The 17,021-nt window shown below is 39.9% G+C and overlaps 1 pseudogene; it reads right to left on the bottom strand.

The window, feature by feature from the left end:
- Window positions 1-2,250: 2,250 nt before the first annotated feature.
- On the bottom strand, window positions 2,251-3,142 carry LOC116099448 (annotated as a pseudogene).
- Between the last annotated feature and the right edge of the window lie 13,879 nt (window positions 3,143-17,021).

Raw genomic sequence — 17,021 nt, 5'->3', positions numbered from 1 at the left:
TTGTATGTAGTAACACTTATCTGGAGTTTAGTGTATAGCTATTATAGAGAAGCATTCTTATTTTTCTGGCTGGTCGGGGGGAGGGGTTCTCATTGATTTCTTAAGTATATTTAATTTTCTGATGATGAGTGCTAGGCATTGTGAAAATGGTGAATAATTTTGCAAAATCTGATCCTGGATTCATGGTCTATAGCAATTTAAATGGTTTTCCTTCCTTCCTTCCTTCCTTCCTTCCTTTCTTCCTTCCTTCTTTCTTTCTTTCTTTCTTTCTTTCTTTCTTTCTTTCTTTCTTTCTTTCTTCCTTTCTTCAAGATTCATACATAATGCCAAGACAATCTTCCTCATTCGTGCATGCATTTATGTGTTATCATTGGCTGGTATAGTATTGACCTACATAGGCATAGAAGCCAAGAAGATACAAGGGGAGGAGAAAAATTATGGTAATGCTGAGCCTGCAGTCTGACAGATGGATGTAACCTACTCAGAGTATTTTCAAAGCATGTGGCTTGAATGCAGATTAATGTCATGCAAAATGAATATGCAAATGTTAAGATACCAAGTCACAGAATAAAATGCCACATCAGAGGAAGATAGGGTTAATTAGGAAACCTTTTTGAGGATGCTAATGCCAGTTTATGAAGTGAAGATAATGTCACCTAAGGAGAAAAATAGCCAAAGCACAGCAGCCACTTAAAGTGAACATTAAAGGAAACAACAACAACAACAACGATGATGACAACAACAACAACAACAACAATGACAACAACAACAACAACAACAGCAACAACAGGGGCATTGGTGTGGGGCATGATGATACGATAGTTTGTGTTCTTGTTCACAGACTTTAGGATGAACTCTATGAAGTTATCTGTCACAAGAACAACTGAAACCTGGTTTTGGACCTATTTTAATTTCACCCAGCTTTCTGGTTGGTAACTGGTTTCCTTGACTTAGAAACCACTGGGAATTTTTTACTTGAATCGCAACTTTGAGTTAGACTCTTGAGCAGTGATTCTCATATTTGAACACATGTAAGACTCATCTTGAAGACTTATTAAAGAAAGGTGAGGATCCCCACTTTCTGAGTTCCTGATTAGCAGTTCTAGTTGGACTTGAGAATCCTGACTATTGGTAACTTCTCAACATAGTGATGCTGTTGCTGCTGCTGCTACAGGGATCATATATTGAGGATGAATGGTCTAGAAGACCCTAGAGTAGTGGTTCTCAACCTTCCTAATCTTGTGACCCTTGAATACAGTTCCTCATGTTGTCGTGACTCCACGATCATAAAATTATTTTCATGCTACTTCATATCTGTATTTTTGCTATGGTTATGAGTTGTAATATAGATAGCTGATATTCGGGTTGGTCTTAGGTGACCCCAATGAAAAGGTCAGTGAACTTTCAAAGTGGTCAAGACCCATAGGTTGAGAACCACTGCTTTAGTGCACCATCCTTAGACAGTTTTATGGACAGAGTAATTTGAAACTACTTTCAGAATTCTGAGAACACTTGCCATTTAGAATATTAACACTCTGTTGCCTCCCACGCCCAGTTCAGCCATTGGACTTTGGCAGCTTCCACCCGAAGTGGTCACCTAGGGAATTAAGCCAAAAGACCTTCTGCAGACTACCGGCTTATCTCTGAAAGAAGTTCTCCTAGAAGTTCAGCTGAGATACAACTACGCCTGTGATGATGCTTACTGCGGGAGGATATCCGCAGACATCTGAGTAGTTGGTGACCTTTGCTTGTAACTCCCTTGTGACTCTTTCCTGACTCCCCCCTGCAATGTCTATGTTATGCAAACATTTTAATCCTGGAGTTCTAGTTCTTGCTTGCCTATATAAGCTCATAACACCCCCAAGTAAATGGGCCTTGATTGGGACTCAACTTGGCCTCGTGTCTCTTTGTTCTCTGACCCATTTCATTTTGCAGGTCCTGTCTCACCTCCAGTTTGAAGAGATCCACAGACCTGAGTGAGACTGCGGGCCGGTTTCACTCAATACCCAAACTGAAGGGCATTAGCAAAAAGATGATCATAAGAACCTGAGAGAACTAGGAGCTACCTGGAAAAGGAAACTGGAAATATTCTTATTTTTCTTTGTGGGTAGAGCTATATAGATACTCACTAAAAATTTTCCTTTTGAAAATTTTTGTTTGTGTGTAATTACAGTGAATCCTCATCACTGTTATTTAAAAACAAATAGCAATCTACTCTTCAGCTTTTAGCAACTTTATTTTCCTTCCACCTTATTCTCTTTGCTTATGTGTCTGCAGAGCAGCCCAGGACCACTCAGGGGTGGCTCCAACCCACTCGGTGGCCTGCTCTGTGGGAAATGCTGAGCAGTCCTCAATGGCTGGTTGCGCACTCCTGTCTTCCGTGGGGAACTGCTGGATGGGCACAGAAGGTACCTGCACACCCTCAGACCAGCCGGGCATCTCAGGCTGAGCAGCAGTGAACTCAGGAGCTGGTGTAGTCCATTCACCCTGGAATTCCTCCTTGGTCACAGCCTTCTCAGCTGGGCCTCTGTGGAAGTGAAGATCAGACATAACCTCCCATGGGTGATCATGGGAGATAATATCTCCTATGTGGAGTGCTTCCTGGGCCAGCATCCACCACATCAGACCCACTGAGTGAGCTCCCTTGTTGTTGCATGGGATGGCAATGTCCACATAGCACAGGGGAGAATCTGTGTTACACAGAGCAATGGTGGACATGTTTACATAGAGGCCTCTCTGTGGGACTGGTTGTCAGCCTTGGGATCAGTCACCACTAGAAGCTGTGGCTACCTGAAGGCATCTTGGATCTGGTTAGGGAAGGACCCAGGTGTGAAGTGGTCAGCAATGGGAGTGGCTCCTGTGGCAGCAGCAAACTTCATCACGGTTCGTGGCCCAGTGTTCCTGGAGGAGATGATGCTGACGTTAGCAGAGTTCTCAATGGCAACAATATCTCAAGCTGCAAGCAACAGATAAAATCTTCAGATTTTATGATGTAGATATGATCACTTGGTCACTTTTCTTTTTTATAGATGTACTGATCCATATGAAAGTCAAGGTTGGTGCCACCTAAGTGGGTTCCTGTAGCAAGGAATTTGCAAACATCTTTCTCCTTCATCTTCAGGATGTCAAGGGCTCCAGACATTGTCTAAGTTTCCCTTTAAGTTACAATAGGAAATCAAGAACAACACCATATGGACTTGTCCGTCCCTGGGTGGGCAATGTGGAAAGCAGCAGTCTACCCTTTGCAATTAAGAATTCTTGTTTTCTGCTCCATTTTTATCCCTGTGTACCTTGTAGGTAGGACAAATTTTGGGTCGAAGGTTTTATGGGTAGGTTGATGTCCCTCTTCTTCCAATGAAAGTCCTGCCTGGCTACAGGAGGTGGCCACTTCAGTCTCTATATTCTCTACTAGTAGGGATCTCAGCTAGGGTTATCCCATAGACTCCCCATATCCTCTCTCATTCCAGATCTCCAGATAGTCCCAGAGATGCCCCCGCCTCTGATTTACATTCTCATGTCCAGCCCTCTTCTGTCTCCCCTTCCTCTCTATACCTGATAGCCAACTCCATACCCCTCCACACCCCATCTCCCACCCAGTTCCCTCTCTCAATCCACCTCTAATGACTATTTTGTTTCCCTTTCTGAATCAGATTCACACATCTTCCCTTGGTCCTACTTATTACCCAGGGTTTTTTTTTCTTTTAATTTGTGGATTGTAGCATAGTTATCCCACACTTAATGGCTAATATCTAATTATAAGCAAGTATATAGTACACATGTCTTCCTGGGTCTGTGTTACTTCACTCTGGATTGTATTTTCTACTTCTATCCATTTGCCTGCAAATTTTATGAAGTCTTTGTTTTTAATAGCTGAATAGTATTCCATTGAGTAGATGGAATACTATTGTGTATTATTGTGTATTGTGTAGATAGAGCAGAGACAGAGGTAATGACTAACCTATGACTGGTCCAACTTGAGACCCATCCCATGGGAGAGAGCCAATTATTGACACTGTTAGTGATAGTCTGCTATGCTTGCAGACGGGAGCCTAGCATGACTGTCATCAGAGAGGCTTCACCCAGCAGCAGATGGAAACAAATGCAGAGATCCACAACCAAACATCAGCCGCAGCTCAAGAAGTCTTGTGGAAGAGTAGGTGATAGAATTGAGCTATCCATAGGGGTCAAGGACACCACAAGAAGACCTACGGAGTCAACTAACCTTAGCCCAAAGGGGCTCACATAGACAGAACACCTAACCAAAGAGCATGCAGGGGCTCAATCTAGCCCCCCATTCATAGCAGACATGCACCTTGGTATTCATGTGGGCCCTTAACAATTGGACCGAGGTATGTCTCTGACTCTGTTGACTATTATTGTATCTCCTTGCCCTACCTTTGATAATAGGAAAAAACAAGAAACTGAAAACCAAGTGTTAGAGGCCAATCTGGGCCACATAGCAAGTTCCTGGCCAGCCTGGGCTATGTAGCAAGGCTCTGTCTCAGAAGAAAGAGGAGGATAAAGGAGAGAAGGAGGAGAGGAGGGAGGGGGAGGAAGGGGAAGGGGGAAAGGAGGCAGGATCAGATCTGGTTGGGAGACAGGAGAGAAGCCCAGCGAGCCAAAAGAATGAATGGAAATATGCAGCTGCCGACCCCCCACCCCTGGTGGAGGTGGGGGAAACCTCTAGAAAGTCCAGAAACCTTGGATGAGGGAGGCTCCCAAACTCAACAGGGATGACCTTAGCTGAAATGCCCATCTGTGGGGAGATGGAACTTGAAAAGACTACCTCCAGTGGTTAGACAGGCACACCAGTGGAGGGATGGATATAAATTAATAAAATAATAATAATTAACAATAATAATAAATGAGGATTCATGCACAAGTTACTTATCTGTAGGCCTTCTCATGTAAAGTGTAGGGAAAGTGGGATGGTAGGAGAAAAAGGCCAAGCACAAGTAGATATCACTATGGAGAACTATCTCAGCTGAATTGCATAGGAGACTTTGGGAGACAGAATAGATTACACATTACAGCTGTGTTGTTCAGAGATGGAGATTGATCCCTGAGTGTCATAAGAGATGTTTTTGGGGAAGCAAACTCTTAGACACTTCAGCCCTATGTAGAAGTATACAAAGTGGGCTCTCTGCAGCCTGAGAGCTTTTCTGCTTTTTTGTTTGTTTGTTTGTTTTATTTTTATTTTTATTTTTGAAGAAAAGAGACCCAGGACTAGAGGCTGGGAGTGAAGACAATCTGAAGTTGATGTGCATCAAAGTAGAAAGGGGTTCCAAAAGATTAAGATGGCTCACCAACTCTGCTTGCCATCTGCCTGCTTCTAAAAACACATATACATGTGTGTGGGTACATATGCATGCATATGTGTGTGTACTATGCTGGAGTCATCCTTCTCACAATTTTTGTGATATATTGGATATATCAACATCATTGAAGTTACCATGTTATTTAGAACATATTCAACATCTTCCTGTGGCTGCCTTGAGGATAGGAATCACTTATATATTTATAGTTCAGTGACAGGTTCACAATTAGGTGCTCAATAAATATGTAGTGATTAAATGTGTAAGGGAGGAAGTTGGTGGGAGCAGAAATGGGAATAGCTTAGGTTGGCCTAGAGCATGGGTACAGCAGGCTCAGAGACCAAATGGGAACTTAGAGCATGGAAGCCTTTGAGGCTCCTCCCATGCCTCAACTTTCTTTTTTATGCTTTCATGTTTGATACAGTCAGCAAAGATAATGCCAATATGATGCAAGCTTGGTAAAAAACTGGAAAATATTTTTCCAGGTTCCCTCTGATTAGCTTTTGCTACGGGTTTTTTTTTTTTTTTAATTTTTAAGAAACATTCTCTATTATCAGAGACATCTAGAAGTTGTGGGTAAAGTATTGGCACAGCAAAAGAACCTGTGCCCAGCCTCCAAGATGGAGATGAGAGGAGGCTTAGATGCATTGTTCAAAGGGATTTCCCTGAAGTCTGATTATCATCTAAGTACACTTCACACAGTAGCTCCCCTGCTTGCAACATGTAATTACCAATATTACTAGCATGTCTAATTTGACAAGTGATGTAGAGGGTGAACATTAAGAGGGAGCTGTAACATTTGCCAATGTAGGCTGCAGAGCTCAGCTTTGCACTGTCACCAAGATCATTTGTATGTGCCAAACAAACCTTATGAAGACGTTAGATACTAGGAAAGCAGTGAGAGAGCATTTCTTCCTCTTTTTCTCCTCTCCAAACTCATGGTTCAACACTAGTAGTTAAACTTCACCATCCACAATGAAAACCAACATTTATCATTGATACAAGTCCATTTACCCTCTGCATTCAAGTAGTGGACTGTTATTTCTAGCCACTTTTCTTCTCTTACGATCCATGCCTCTGAATGGCATCAATGGGAGGGGAGGCCCTTGGTCTTGTGAAGGCCTGATGCCCCAGAGTACTGGTGAGGTGGGTGAGGGAGCACCCTCACAGAAGCAGGAAGAGGGGTGGTGAAAGGCGGTTTGTGGAGGGGAAACCGGGAAGGGGGATAACATTTGAAACATAAATAAATAAAATAACTAAAACCAACCAACCAAACAAACATAAAAAATAACTAGAGAAGGTTGATAGATATTTGAGTGGCATAAAATCCAAGGGGAACAAAAAGAGGTAGAATAATTATCTGGGGAATTATAAATATTAAAAGCTACAATGGAGAAATTGGGTATTCAGCCCAAGCAAATTATAACCCCATTAACAAATTTTAACAAAATGCATTTAACTAACATTCCATTCTCTTTCCTGTTCATAGAATATTAGTGTTAGTTATCTTATTAATAATATCCTGATTACTGAAGTTCAAATATTTGAGATACTCTAATTTTTAAGTCTTTTATCTACTTACTCGAGTCCTGTGGATTATCAGATATACAAATCTGGCCTTGAGTGTAGATAGAGCAGGTAACATGGATATGACTGCTTTAGAACCATCACTGCTGTGGATCTACCAGAAGGTAACAAATTCATTGCTGCCTGTAGATTTAAAAGAATTCATTGAATAATAGTAAATTAGGGATTTGAATGTCGGTAGGGGAACAAGGAAGAGAGAAAGGCAGAATGGAGAGCTACGGATTGTGCTGATTAAAGTTGCATCCCTCTTTAGCTTTCAGATGATGCCAGGCCATCCAGAGATGTCAGGCTAATTTATCTCCATACTTAAAAAAAATATTTTTGTCCTTTATTGAATCTTCTGGATCTTTCCCTGGTTCTTCAGTCTTGCTACATAAGTATAAAGATTGTTATTTTAATCTAGAAATAGCCATTTACTCTGCTCCACGTTAATTTCCTAGTCTAACCTTTAGTTCTTTGTCAAGCATCATTGCTGGGAAATCCATTATTAAAAACAAAACAAAACAAAACACACACAAAAAAACCCCAAAGTAAATTGTATGGCTAGGATGTGCCCAGCCCCACAGAGACTTGATGTACCAGGGTTGGGAGAATACCCACAGGGTCCCCCAACCTCTCAGAGGAGAAGGGGATGTGGAATGGAGGGAAGGGTTGTGGGAGGGGATGACTGGATGGGGGTGCAGTGGGCATGGTGTAAAGTGAATAAGTAAAAAGTGAAATGAAAGAAAGGCAAAAAAATGGAGGCACAAAATGAATACAGCTACGTATCCACTTGAAAAATAAACAAAGCAAAATGTATGGCATATCTAAAAAAATATAAACTAGAATTGCCATGTGGCCCAGCATTCCCACTCCAGGGAATGTGTATAGAAAGATGATGAAGAGAGAAACATAGCTGTGCACCATGATATTCTCAGGACTATTCACAATAACCACGATGCAGAAGCAACCTAAATAGACATCAACAGAAGAACAAAGAAACTGCAATACCACACATAAAGAACTATGTACATGATACTCTGGCATATGATTCAGTCTTTTAAAAAGAGGGAAATGCCGTCACCTGCAGCAACGAAGATAACTAGGAGAACATAAAACATTGCTAAGTAATGCAAGCCAGGCATAAATAAACAAGGCAAATTCACCATGCTCTCAGTTGCATGGTCAATGCATTTCTAGAAACAGTGAATAGAGTGGTGATTCCAGTGTTTGTGTAAAGATTGGGATGATGCTGGGCAAAGTGTTCACAATTTCAATCAGAGAAAATAAGCTTGAGAACTGTACACAACTATAGTTAATAGTCAATGTATTATATATTTGAAAATAGCAGAGTTGATTTTAAATATTCTCACCATAAAATCAATAAGAATATGAAGTGATAGGTTTATCAGTTTGATTAAGCTACAATGTAAACCTAGTCCAAAACATTGTATTCTACGCAATGAATATGTGTAATTATTACTTGTCAATTAAAACTAAATTTAAAGAAGATCTTACTGCCCTGTTCCTCTCTAGTACCAGGCACCTAGAAGCATACTGCCCCTCCTTCCCCCTTTGCGTAATATTGTGCCTTTGTGTTCTCTCTGGCATTCAGATTTTGGTATCCCTTCTGTGGGTTGTTTTGCTAATTTATGACCTCAGAAGTACTCCCTCCTGTTTGCTTTAGCACCCATCATTGCAATGTGAAGGAAAAGAAGTTGTTCTTGTCTAATTCCCACTGTGAATCTGGAAGCCAATTTTGCCAAAAGAGCCATGTGTCCTTTTACAGAGACTGAAAGCATGAAGGGAAAGGATATGTTGTTCTGTGGCTGGTTGTGTCAAATATTCAAGTTCATTGTTTAAATTTCTTTCTTTTATGAACTACCAGTGGACCTTAGAACAGGCTATATTAGCTTTTATGAGCAGTTATTTGGCTGACTGTTTTCAATATTTATAAAACACTTCACATTTTCTGGGTTAGTATTTGCAACCCTGTTGAGTTTTCCCTTCTCAATCTGCTTCCTACTAAGAATAGAATGTGACAAGAGTGACCTCCTTGAGAGAGGATCTGGAGCAGCCTTCTCAAACCTGGAAGGGCACTACTATTGCCTGGGTAATAATAATGGGTAATGAAGTTAAGTTTAAACCTACCATTTTCTACGAATGTGTATAGAGTATGCACTACATTTTGGAAAGAATTTGGTAAAACTTTAGCTCCCTGGGTAGATAGTAGCAAACCAGCTCTCTTGTGCATTTCTCTGAGATTTTATATGATTGGTCTAAAAAGGAGGAAGAAAGATCAAAATCTTGAACTAGAACAGTGGTTCTCAACCTGTGGGCTATGACTCTTGGGAGTTGCATTTCATATATTCTGCATATCGGTTATTTACATTGCCATTCATAAACATAGCAAAATTGCAGTTCTGAGTAGCAACGAAATAACTTTATGCTTTGGGGGGGGTCAGCACAACATGGGGAACTATAATAAAGGATCACAGCATTAGGGAGGTTGAGAACTACTACTCTAGAATGACCTTTTCCCCACAGCTATATTCAGGTTGACAGTGCCTCTAGAGTTAGTGCTGAACTAGTGGCTTCCTCAGGGGTCTTGTTCAGGTATTTAACACTGGGATCCTGAGAGATACAGATGAATCATACCTGTCAAAGCCTCCTAGAGGTAGCATCCTTTCAAGCTAAAATGGTATTCAACTGTAATTAACAATGGTGACAAATAAGGCTGTGGCTATTTTCATCTCCTAGTTTTGATCACTAATGCCTTCCCTTGAGATGCCTCTTTTGATTTCAGCTATTGATGCTTTCTCACACATATTTTCAAAGTCACTGCAAAGAACCTAGTAAACCCTAGGTTTCTAGTAGCAAAAATGGCCTTAGGCTTGGAAATTGCTTTGGAAACTATCTACCTACTTAATATCCTGGTGAAGGCAATTGAAGTATATGGCTCAGAGCTGGCCATGGGGCCCATACCTGTCACATGTCATAAGGACTTGTCTCCATTCAATCTTGCCATCACCCTCTTTTCTCTTTTCCAGTCCCATTCTTATCTCTCAGTCACATGAGTCCTTTTTATTTTCCTATTTCTCAGAAGGCAGCATGGTGGCTGGAGGAACAGAACTCTTTAGAAGTTTGATGGAGAATGGGGTTTTTCTCTCTTGTCTTTGATGACAATACTTGAGATTGCCTTAGGTCAAAGATTATATCTATGTTCCAAAGTTCAAAATCCTTTTCTTTTTTTAAATTCCTGTCCATCTCTATTACTGTTAAGAAATGTCCTCATAATGGTTTGAGCATTTTTATTTTAGTATTCAAGTTCAAATTTGTTATCTCATAAGCTAGTGACCCTTGCTGAAGCTTGAGCTGTAGAGAGGGTTAGATACTAGAATGAAAACAAACTCTCTTGGTTGTAGGAAGGGAAGTACAAGTTTAGAAGCTTGAAATTGTAAGCAAATTTTGCTGACTTGGGTTTCACAATTCAGGGAGTTATTAACCTTCATGAATTTCTCTACCTCCCACAAGATGGCTTTATTGATTTTTCTTGACATTGCACACTTTATACAGGAGACTGAGGCTGACCTGCAAACATTTAGTTTGCTATTTTGCATGACTACAATTGAAGTCAACAGGAGATAGCATAGGTCTATAAAACTTAGGACACCTCTAGGTAAGCAGATTGTTTACTCCAGATTCTTTCCCTCCCAGGTTCATCTTTCATTTGATATACAGAATACTCCAGAGTTTCTACAGAGATAACCATGCCACATCTACTTTCCAGTGATTTTGTTTTAGTCGCAGTATCACAAGGAACAAAACCCAGAGTACTCAGGATTAGTGCCTTTCATGAGGCTTCAGCTTTACTTGCCCGGTTTGCTGTCATCTCACTGCTATTCCTGAAAGAATATCATGTTCCTAAAGCATTGTAATCATTGGTATCAGATATTTTTGACCCATGCATTACACTATATAGGTTTCCCTCCTTCAACACACTAAATACTAAGCAAATAGCTTCTTGACAAGCTGTGTGGCTTTGTGCCTTCTTTCCCTTCTCCAAGCTGGGATTTTGTCTGGCTTTTATTTCAGCAGGTTTTGTGCATCAGCCCTGTTGTGTCTAAAAAGACTATTCTTGGCGTAACCTACCACCTTTTATTCTTAGTCTTTCCATTTCCCTTCCACAAAGATCTCTAAGCCTTGAAGGTAAGGTTAGATATGTCATATAGACATCCCATTTAAGGCTGAATGCTCCACAATATTGTATTCTCAGCATGTTGATTAGTTGTGGGTTTCTGTGTTAATTGCTATTTCCTGCAAGAAGCTCTTCTGATGAGGGCTCAGTGATGCATTGATCTATGAGTGTAGCAATTCATCAATAGGAGTTGTTTTGTTGCTATGTTCATTTAGCAGAATAATAGTAGTAAGTTTTTCTCTAGGGTCTATGGCAAACCTAGTCTCAGGACATTGGCTTTGTTAACAGTGTCAGGTATTGTTTCCATCTCATGGAGTGGGCCTTGAATCTGAGCAACAAGTGGTTAATTATCCCCTCATAAAATTTTACCAGCAATCAGTGGGCATGTTTTATAGGCAGATTTTTAATATAGCTCATAGAGTTCAGAGTTTCATGAGATTGTTTATTAATTTTCTCTATTGTTAGCATACACAACACCTTCTAGTGCTATCAGTAGGGGTGAAGCTTCCAGTTGAGCATCAGCTTGATTTATCCACATTCAGTGACAAAAGCATGTGGTATCTTTGGCAAAAAGATTTTACCATCAGGTTGTGTAGAGTAGCCAATAAGATTAGCAATAGCCGGTAATGTTTAGGGGTGTCTATAGAAACCCTTTAGCCAACAACTCAAAAAGATGTGACCCATTACAGGTACTTGAGGTTTTATTTGGTGCATATGATATTTGGTTGGGGGTATTTTCTCTCTGTTAAATGATAACTCAATTTAAACTTCTGTTATATAGGCTTATATTTTAGACAAGTTTGCCAGTAGTGGGTTTTGTTTGATATTGCTGTCTCTTTATCATTATAACACTTTATCACTATAACACTGCATTCTATGCACCTTCCTTGGGAGATACTCCTCCTCCCAGCCCGCCCCATTCGTCCCTCACTAGCTAACTAATGTCTGTGAATATTCTACGTATGCCATGCACAAATGACTCAACTTAAAATGGGGCATAGAAACAGGAAGTTCTCAAAAGATGAAACACAAATGACTGAGAAATGCTCAACATCCTTAAGTGTCAGGGAAATGTAAATCAAAACTACTCTGAGATTTCATCTTACACTAGTTACAATGGCCAAGATCAATAAAACAAATGACAACTCATGCTGGCAAGGATGTGGGATATGAGGAACACTCATTCATTACTGGTGGGAGTGCAAAATTGGACAGTCACTATGAAAATCAATATGGCATTTCCTCAGGAAGTTGGGACTCTATTTACCATAAATCCAACTATACTACTCTTAAGTATATACACAAAGGAGTCTGCATCCTACCACAGATACTTATCCACCAGTGTTCATTGCTGCTCTATTGGAAACAGCCTTGATGTCCATCAAGTAATGAATGGATAATGTAGAAGTAGTACATTTACAAAATGGAATACTATTTACCTGTTAAGAAAAAATGACATTATGAAATAAATAGGCAAACTAGATTGAGCTAAAAATGATTATTCTGAGTGAAAGAACCCAGATCCAGAAAGGCAAACTGCATGTTTTCTCTAGCTATATACAAAGAGTCCATGTTCCTAATACTGAGTTCCTGACCTCTTGGAATGAAGGGCCTAAATCCTCACTAATTGGTCTCTTGTAGTTTTAGTACTTGTAAGCTTTTTGTTTGGGCTTTTCCAAATGCAAGTGGTTTTATTATTTACTTCTGATTATAAAGCATAGTGCTTACTGATGTGACACTCCCAACAACATGGAATATTGTAACAAAGGAAAGCACAGCCCTATCTTCTGTCACTTAGAGATTAAGATGACTTACAGATTTTCATGCCCTATTTTGCCCATAGGTGCAATTTTATCCAGTAGACTTGCATGCCTTTAATCAAAATCCTGTTGTTATTTCAGCCAGTACAGATATTTAAACTGGCATTTATTTCCATTGCATTGAACAGAGCATGAACACACAATAAGGACTGTTTATAATTCACATAGTTTCTTTTATTCCCCCTCCAATTCCTGTGGTTTATTTTTTAATTTCTTTAGCTAGAGCCCCCAGCAGTCTGGGAGGGGCAGCCTTGGCTGTCATGGTTGCCAGGGGGAGGAAGAGAAGGAAGGAGGTGCAGGTGGTCAGGCAGTGGGAGGCAAGCTCCATGCTGTCACTTCTAGGAGAATTGGCCTTCTCTATTCCTACCAGGTGGGAGTTGAAGTGACGTCAATTTCTCATTTTATACAGTCACCTTTTTTTCCCCCTACTTCCTCCATCCCTCTGCCTACTGCCCAGACAGCAGAAGGGAGGTATCTGCAGAGAGGTATCTGTGTGGTTATCAGGTTCCTCGGGCGATTCTGAGTTAGGGGGTGAACAGCTATTCTCTGAGCCCTGCTGCTCTGATCATTGCAGACAGGTGCATCTCATGGCTGAATAGGAATCGCCTGTGGAGATGGTTAATAATACAAACTCCTGTACCTTAGTCCTGGAGATTCTGATTCTGTAGGCCTGGGATGAAGCCCAAGACTTATTTTTTTAAGAGCTCTAAATGCTCCTGATGAGCAGTGTGGTTAGCCCATTCTTTCCTCTCTGGCTACTTGAGGTATATTTCATGGATCACCTTCATTGTCATTACCAGGGAACTTATTAGAAATTCAAGATTGCAGGTGGCATCTGCTATGCCAGTGCTTGTAGTTTAATAAAAGCCCCAGATAATTCTTAGTGCACATTAAAGTTTGAGCAAAGCCATGGTGCCCCAGTGACATAAAATAGATAAGTTTTTCTTTGTGGGGTTTAGGTAAAGACAGCATACCTTAAGAAATTCTTACCAAATTATTTGTCAGTGAAATTTCATAAGAACAGACTTACGGCTTATGTAGGATTTTCCTAAAAGAGAAATGGCAAACAGTATAGTATCATTCCATTTTAGAGGAAACTCTCATCATTTTGAATGCTGGCTTACCCTTGATGTTATGCATGCTTCATGAAAGAAGCAGAGATATATGAATATTTTAGATTAAAGGTTAAAATCGGACCATATTTTTCTGTTCCAAGTGATTTGACATCTCAGCTCTTAGATAAAAAAAAAAGCTTTTTGTAAAAAAATTCAAGTGGTCTTAGGTAATGTTTTTACCAACGTGTGCACTGCTGATGTCCAGCCAATAACAAGTACATTTCAGGAGAATAAAAAAAGCAATTCAGTGTTCATTTTAATCAGTGAACTCATGCCCCACATCAGTTCCTGTGGAGCCATCATTCAGGCAAACCTTTGGCCTTCTTTGTTGTTTGTGAAAGCTTCATAACTAGAATTGTGACTCATCTAGATGTGTCCCAGAAAAAAAATCATCCTTATGCTTCAGCATGTTTAACATTTAAGTTATTGTTTAATAAAGTCACTGTAAAGAAATAGTTTCTTTTCTCCCACTTTGAGGGGTCATGACAGTACTTTTCTATTTATTTGGTTGAGATGCAGGGTAAAATCCAAGAAAAGGTCCTTATGATTAGCTGGTGTTCAGGGCTCCACGTGTCCCACTTTTGTGATTTTCTCTTCCAGAGACCCCTTTCTTCAGTTCTTATAATCTATAACTCCTCTGCGTCCTCTTGCTCATCCCAAAACTTACCTATGAATGATTTTCCAGCATCACATATGTTTAATATACTTTTGTATTCCTCTGGGTTTACTTTGGACTTCTCCAAGCCGTAACCTGGGTTAGAGGGTTTGGCTTAACCCAATTAGGTGTTTGTCACTCTTCTGGAAGGTATTAGCATAGTAGTGTTGTAAGAAGTTATGTTCCTTCAGGTCCCTTGGAGTCCCTGGAACTGGCGTCAGAGTTGGTTGTGAGCCTTTGTGGGGAAGGTGGAAACAGAAAGAAGATCCTCTGCAAGGACAGCAAGTGCTTTTAACCTCTGAGTCATCTCTCCAGCCTCACCATTGCTTTTAGAAACAGGTACCATTTACTGAGTTTTCGAAGCATCCCATTCCAGTTATTCTTCTCGTATGTGTCTGTTCTAGGGTAACCTGTGTTATGTGACTGACCACCTTTAGATGAAATGAAGTATGGGCACTTTGCTTTTCCTATATCCTGAACTGGGGTTTTACAACCAGAAAGAAAAATTTAAAATAGATGTTAGTGTGTACTTAGCAAAACCTGAACCTGTCACCGAATTATAAATAAAATCTTTGTTTTGTAAAGGTAAACAAGGCCTTGGGCCAAAGGATAAACCTGAAATAGAATTTCATCTTTAGATATTTCATGTTTAATGTTTGTGTTTAGAATAAGGATTTTCTATTGTAGCTCAGCTGTCAGTATGGACATTTGTGTCTTTTCTGGGTATAACTTGGATCCTACTTAAATAAGAGACTACAGTGTGAGATTTTTGTGCTCTACATGTGTCCCAGCTATGTTTGCCTTTGCTTTGGGATGTCATGATCCTAATTAGAGCCTCCAAAACAGATATATGCTTTATAATTTCTGTTTTTATTTTAGTGAGATGTTAGTTATCTTGAATGGTATTTTCTCTACTCAGTTAATTGCTTTCCTCAAATTGACACCATAATGTAATCCATGCATGGCCCATTTTTAAAGTAATAACATGCATTTAAGGTAAGGGCAGAAGAAAATCAAATTTGGATAAAACTAGTTTTTATTTCAAATGCTTTGCTTTTCTTGCCCGGATAAGCCTTTGATCTGGTGTATTAGCTCTCACTGCTGAGGAGAGAAGGGAAGACTGTCTTCCTGGGGTTTGTGCTTAGTGCTAAGAAAATGACACAGGTCTCCAGGGTGGCTGGTCTAGGTTAACCTGTGTTATGTGACCAACCACCTTTAGATGAAATGAAATATGGCCATTTTGCTTTTCCCATATCCTGAACTGGGGTTTTATAACCAGAAATAATAATAATTAATAATAATAATAATAATAATAATAATAATAATAATAATACCTCCAGAGTTTAGATATCTGCAAAAAATAGTAAATTCTTCTGAAAAATCCTTAAAAATAAACAAACAAACAAAAACAACAGTGATCTGGCCTAGGGACTGAAAGTAACAGAAACTAGAGGTTTTTTGTCTGTTTGTTTGTTTTGTCTTTCAGTTTTCCCAGACTGGAGGGTGTTGTGGACAGCCCATCTTTTTTAATATTTCCCACAACAGAGGGCAGAGTAAAGAGTGTAAGTGTCAAATTTTAACCTCACCAGGCAAATATATAGAGAAGAAACACACAGATCTATAATCTCAACCCTCAGAAGACAGAGGCAGGAGGATGATGAGTTTAAAGCCACCCTCAGCTACATGGTCAGATCCCATCTCAAACATATAAAGCGACAAATAAGAGGGAAAGAAAAGGGATGCCTTAGCACCATTTTCACCTTTCTTTGGAGGTCACAGCAGCTAGACACTCGAGTGGATTCAAGAAAAGGCATCAAAGAATAGCTCCTTCTTAGTATAAGAAATGTCAAAGAATTCGAGACAACTAAACAAACAGACAGACAGATGCGTATTCATTAAACTTACAGTTGGATACTTAAAATGTGTGATTTAGTTGTGATTTCCTTGGGGGGCAGGAGAATGAACACTGTCTTAGATAAAACCCTCCTTTGGAGATATTTTGTCTCTGAGCAAGCCATCATTGTTCCTGGATACTGTACCATTTAGCTGACTTGGTGTGACAGTTTTAATTAATCACTGAGAAGGGTAAGTTGCCTGAGGAGATTCCCAGGGGAGTCTGACATGACAGGCAGAAGTTCCTATTGAAATATCATCCCTATCTTATCCCAAGAGAAGCAGTGATTATAGGTAATACTTTTACCTACACATTGAAATTTGTTAGAAAAGAAGGGCTACAACAGGTAAAGGAGAATTTTTGCAATCTAACAGGTGACATCGTTCTTGAAAATAAAGGTGAACTAAGACCTACAAGCCATCGTCTGTCTATGGAGTACTCAGGTTTTTTTTTTTTTT

This window comes from Mastomys coucha, chromosome X (assembly GCF_008632895.1).
Source record: "Mastomys coucha isolate ucsf_1 chromosome X, UCSF_Mcou_1, whole genome shotgun sequence".
Classification (NCBI taxonomy): domain Eukaryota; kingdom Metazoa; phylum Chordata; class Mammalia; order Rodentia; family Muridae; genus Mastomys; species Mastomys coucha.
This window is presented reverse-complemented; position numbering and strand designations above follow the sequence as displayed.